We start from the raw sequence: 6092 nt of genomic DNA, 5'->3' as shown, positions 1-6092 counted from the left end.
CCTAACCCTTAAAGGACCTCAAATGAGGATTGAACCACCCAGGGTGATGAGGTTATCAGTCAGAAATGAGTCAGGAGACAGAAACAAGGGGACACTTGAAGTAAACATTTATCTACTTATAAGAGAAATCTTACTAAAAGGAAAGGATACTAGTTAAAGAAACTTACAAAGAATATCCTAGAATTAAAGGACAGATCACTGAAGCCAGATCTACTCTCTGAAGATGGGATTCAGATGTCATTGAAGACGATGTGGCTACACACAGCTTCACGGATGACAGGCTCACCGGATTGGCCTGGGACAGATCAGCTCCACACTCCACGGGCTGAACTTGATGAGGAAGGATCTCAGGCTGTGACTGGCAAAGAGGAAGACCTCCCTGTCAGAGCGCCAGGAGGAAAGACCAGAAGACAGGAAACTGACAGATTGCCTACAAGAACTTGCTGTGGGACGAATACATGTGACTTCCTGCAAGACTGCAACTGGCAACCAAGCCATGGCGGCCAAAGGAGAGACAACACCATGAAGCCAGGAAGAAGAGCCCTTTCTGCTGCATTGGCTCTCCATTGTCTTTTACTGACAAAAGTCAATTTCATGTGAGATGACAAGAGAGAAAATGGATAGGATCTTCCACCGTTATCTGAGAACAGGGCACTGAGGGTGGATTTGGAGCTGAGAGTACTAAATGAACGGCCCCTTGAGGTTATCATAGAACAACCACAGGGGTGCTCAATAAGAGCCATTCAGATCGGCCCACTTCCACCAATGATGGAACCAAAGTGTACTCTCCAAATCTCTCTTGGTACCACACTATCAAAGGTTAAACTCATTTTGAGGTAGAGATTGCTTTCTCGTTGGATAATAACCGGTGTCTTATTTGTTGTTTTCCTTACATGGATTCAAATATTTTGGAAAAGATTTATTTTTTTAATGTTTTCATGCACACACCTCTGTCAGTCTTTACGACCATGCTAAAAAATACTTTGAGACAAATAAATAAAATGTTCAATAATAGAGAAAACAAAAAATTAAAATGTACAGAAATTAGTGTGGGTCAAATGTTTAGTTATTGCCAGAATTCAAGACAAACTTGAGTAATTTGACGATGATTCAGAGATATTTCTACCCTTATTCAATTATAAGAGGGAAAGAGATTAACCTTGATTATTATTTGTAAACCAAATTCATATTTCACATATATTTATATCTGTGAAGTGAGACATATTCTTTATATTCTCTGTACATAATCCTTATAGTCTTCTAGAAAAATTATATGAATATTCAAAATGAATTGAATATAGTTGTTAATGGGAACTATAACTAATTACTAAAGTTGTGTTTCATAGTACCCAAGTTTGCAATGACATTGAAAGTTACACATTAATTTTTCATTTACCTGTTTGTTGTTTGGCTATGTTATAACTGATCAAGGCTGGACTTCACTCCAGACTACATGTTATGGCTGATCAAGGCTGGACCTTACTCCGGACTGCATACACGTTCAGCTCAGATCCCTGTATAGATTTCATTTTGAGAAGATCGGGCTGCCTGGTCTATGATTTTATAGCAGAGATAACAGCTAGCAGAAATGTGTCTCTTAGTGCCTGGTCTCTGAAGTCATGAGCTGTCACATTCCCACTCACATTACATTGTGAAACAAGTGATCACATCCTTACATTATATTGTGAAAACAAGTCACATGGGCCAACTTCTCGTGGTTGTCTGTAGAGTGTACTCTTTTCAATGTTGTCAGAGGGAAGAAATGTAGATTCACTGAAAATAATCTAATCTACCATTATAGCCATAGGAATGTTTTTTTTTTTATTATATTGCTTGAATTAGATAAGTTTGTAAAAGAAAATATGGATAGTTTCTAAAAGATATGTTTGCAAAAGTAAGTGATTGGGAAATGGATTAAAAATTTAGTACTTTCTTAACTTCCCAACTGGGTCTTTTTCTTCTGTGCTGAAAATCCTTATAAAGCAGTTTTCTACAGTGACAGACATAATGGTATAGGTACTTTCACCACGGTCCTTGATCAACTTACAAATAAGGTATAAGCATAAAGGTGTAAAGTAAGGACATTGGCAGTCCTTCATGAAATTTCTAAGTGCACACTTGTAGTCCTGGGGATCAGTTTTGTAACTGCCCTGGCTCAGTTTCCTCTGCTAGAAAACATGGAAGAAATAGTATCTTATTCATAATTACTTAAAGAGTATTTGAACAGTACCTCTTGGCCCATGAGCGTTCACTAGATCTGAGTCGTTTTGGCTTAAGAGCTTGATGCTTTTGTGCCATCACCTATGGCATGATGACCTTAATTGTAACAACTTATGTAGGAATAAATAAAAATAAACAATATGATACCTATTGATCCTTGAAATAAAGCCTAAGTCCATTAAGTTCTTCCTGTCTGTGATCTCTTCGTACTGTGCTTTTCTCAATGTTCAATAAAGGCCATTTTCCAATAAAACTGATGCTCTGTCTTCTTCCTTCCCCCCAGTGAAATAGTAGCATATCAAAAATGTAATCTGACAACCATTTTGACCACATACACCACAGAAATCTGCATCAAAAAAGGTGAGAAATTCAAGACACAACATGTATGGACACTAGAGTAATTTCTTCCATATATGTGTTTCATATTTTGAAATCAAGTCTCAAATACTGTTCTTTCCCTTATCGGCCAAGAACCCCAGTCTCCTCACAAAGTCTGTTATTTGGACATATGTAAAGACTGTCTCTTTTGGAATTGAAGAATTTGAAGGGGATTTTCAAGCTGGACACGATAGCCTGTTTGATTAGTAGATTTGGGGATCCTACAGGGTCCAAGGTGAAGAAGGGATTGAAATGTCCTTTCCCTTCCAATGTTGGAGTATCCCATCCACACATATGCATCTGTTACCATAAAGAATGGAGAAAAATAAGAGACGCTGCTAAATACATTCTGATGTAGAACCCCTCCCAGTTTTCTCCCAAAGCATTTTTCACATTTCTACATACATGCCTTAAACAGTGCAAAAATTATTACTTATACCTATAAGAAGCCATGGAAATTATTTATGAGCTTGGGTTAGGGGATCCACCAACACGACTGGAGATATATAAATATGGAACATTATTAGGGAGATGATCATTAAGAATAAACTGAGAGTAGAAAGAATCACACAGAAGTCAAAGATATCAAGATCAAATTGGTAATTTTCTCTGTGTCTACCTTGTGAGGTTATGCATAGGTATTGTACATATTGGGCTCATTACTTTGGCTGCCATAATGCAGAAAGGACTGAGCTGTGTATCCAGATTCCCTTGTCCCAAATTTACTAATATTAAAATTTTGTGTTCTGGTAATTAATGGGTGTAAAGTTGGAGATTAATCTCTAGGGGCACCTGGGTGGCTCAGTCGGTTTATGTCTGACTCCTGATTTTGACTCAGTTCATTATCTCCTGGTTCATGACACTGAGCCTCACATCACATCAGGCTCTGCACTGACAGCTTGGAACCTGCTTGGGATTCTGTCTCTCCCTCTCTCTGCCTCTCCCTCTTTTCTCTCTCTCTCTCTCTCTCTCTCACCCTCACAATACACGAAGTTATTTTAAAAAGAGTCCTTGAAAACTAATTCACCTTGCCATCATATTCCAAAGATATTTTCATATCTAGTTCATCCGTCGTACCTAGGTCACCTGGTTTGCCATTATTAGAAATATTAGATACTTGATATCATAAAAAGTAAGCTCTAATTACTCTAATTACCCATATTATTTTCAGTAATTTTGAGTGTGGTGTTTTTTATACTGCTAGGCATAGATTTCATTAAAGTTAAACACCAAAAATGGGAACCCATGTGTCTACGTGTAACAAAGGAGAATATAAATTGTTTAATTTAAAACGTAAATGTGTATAAATACAGGAATAATAGATGTAAGTACCTCCAACTTCAGAAGACATTAGTGAAATTTACATGATTTGGCATCATTGATGAATGCTTTGGATTAATCCTATCTATATATAGAAAGAAGCAGTCAAACAAAACGAGGAGATAGAGAAATACGTTCCAAATGAAAAAAAAAAGATAAAATCTCGGGAAAAGATGGACATAACACAGAGATAAGCCAACTACCTGATAACCAGTTCAAAGTAATGATCATCCACATGCTCACCAAACCCAAGAGAAGGGTAGATGAACACAGAACTTCAACAAAGAAATGGAAAATTTAACCAAAGAAACAATCAGACCTGAGGAGTACAATGATGGAAATTAAAGACTACATTAGAATGAATCAATAACAGATTAGGTGATGCAGAAGGATCATCTACCTGGAAGACAATGTAGTAGAAATCATGCAAGCAGAACAACAGCAAGAAAACATTAGTTTTATTTTATTTTATTGTTATTTATTTCTATCTTGGGGAGAGAGAGAGCGCGTTTGAAAAGGGAGAGGGGCAGGAGAGATTGAGAAAGAGGATCTCAAGCTGGTTCCACACTCAGTGCAGAGCCAGACGTGGGGCTCCTACCCTTGATCCTGGGATCATGACCTGAGCTGAAATCACGAGTTAGAGTTTCAACTGACTGAGCTACCCAGGAGTCCCAATTTTACAAAACTTTTAAAGGGAGTTGACACCTCTGCATCTTAAATTAGTCTCAAAACTGAAGACAATGGAAAGTTTCCAAATTCATTCCATATGGACAGTGTTACCCCGAAACCAAAACCAAACAAGGAAACCAAACAAACACACACACACACACACACACACACACACACACACATACACCCCACAGTACGCCAATATCCCTGATATGCAACAATCCTCACTCAAGTATTAGCAAACTGAATTCCACAATACAAGAAAGGTTCCAACAGCATGATTGCATGGGTTTGTTCCACTTATGCAAGGATGCTTCAAAACCTGTAAATCCATCAACCTGTCACACCACATTAACTGACTGAAACATCAAAATCATGTGGTAGTCTCAAGAGATGCAGAGAAAGCAGTTGACAGAATTAAACATCCATTTATAGAAAAAACTTCCCAGAGTGTGTAGAGAAGGAATTTCTCTCCATATAATAAAGTTCATATATTACAAGCCCACAACTAACATCATTCTCAACAGTGAAAAGCCAAAAGCTTTTCCTTTCAGATCAGGATCAAGACCAGGAAATTCACACTTACCACTTTATTCAACACAGTACTGGAGGTCCTAGACACAGAAATCTGGAAAGAAAAATCAGTCAAAGACATTCATGCTAATAAAGAAAATGCAAAACAGTCACTATTGGCAGATGACTTAATTTCTAGACAAAAAAATGAGACACTACACCAAAGTAACATATTAGAACGAATACATGAAATCAGTCAAGTTGCAGGACTCAAAATTAATATATAGAAATCTTGTGGACTTTATACAGTAGTAATATTCTGTGAGAAAGAGAAATTAAATAATCCCATTTATAATCGCATTTATAAGAATCAATTACCAAAGAATATTTTAACCAATGGGGTGAAATTCTTACACGCTGAAAATTTAGGCTATTGTTAGAAGAAATTTGAGGATGACACAAGTAAGTACATAGGAAGATATATACTGTGCTTATGGAATGGAAGATATAATATTGTGAAAGTATCCCGATTATGCAAAATGACCTATGGATTCAATGTAATCATTATAAAAATACTAATAGCATTTTTACAGAACTAGAATAAAATACCTGAAAGTTTGTATGGAACTACAAGAAACTCTGAATACCCAAAGCAATCATTAGAAACAGGAACAAAACTGGAAGAAACATTCTCTTGCATTTCAAAGTCTACTACAAAGCTTTAGCAATCCAAGCAGTATAGAACACAAGACACGTAGATCAAAGGAATGGAGTAAAAAGCCCAGAAATAAATCTGTGTCTATGTGATCAATTAAATGTGACAAGAAGGCAAGAAGGGACACAAGGGAAAAGAGAGTCTTCAGTAAATGGTGTTTATAAAACTGGAAAATATTGTGCTAAAGAATAATACTGGACTACATGTTTATGCCAAACCCAAAAGAAACCTAAAATGAATTAAAGCGGTAGGGGTAAGGCCAGAAACAATAACTCCT

This window comes from Panthera onca, chromosome B4 (assembly GCF_046562875.1).
Source record: "Panthera onca isolate mPanOnc1 chromosome B4, mPanOnc1 haplotype 2, whole genome shotgun sequence".
Lineage (NCBI taxonomy): Eukaryota > Metazoa > Chordata > Mammalia > Carnivora > Felidae > Panthera > Panthera onca.
The sequence above is the reverse complement of the archived record's forward strand: the minus strand, read 5'-3'. Positions refer to the sequence as shown.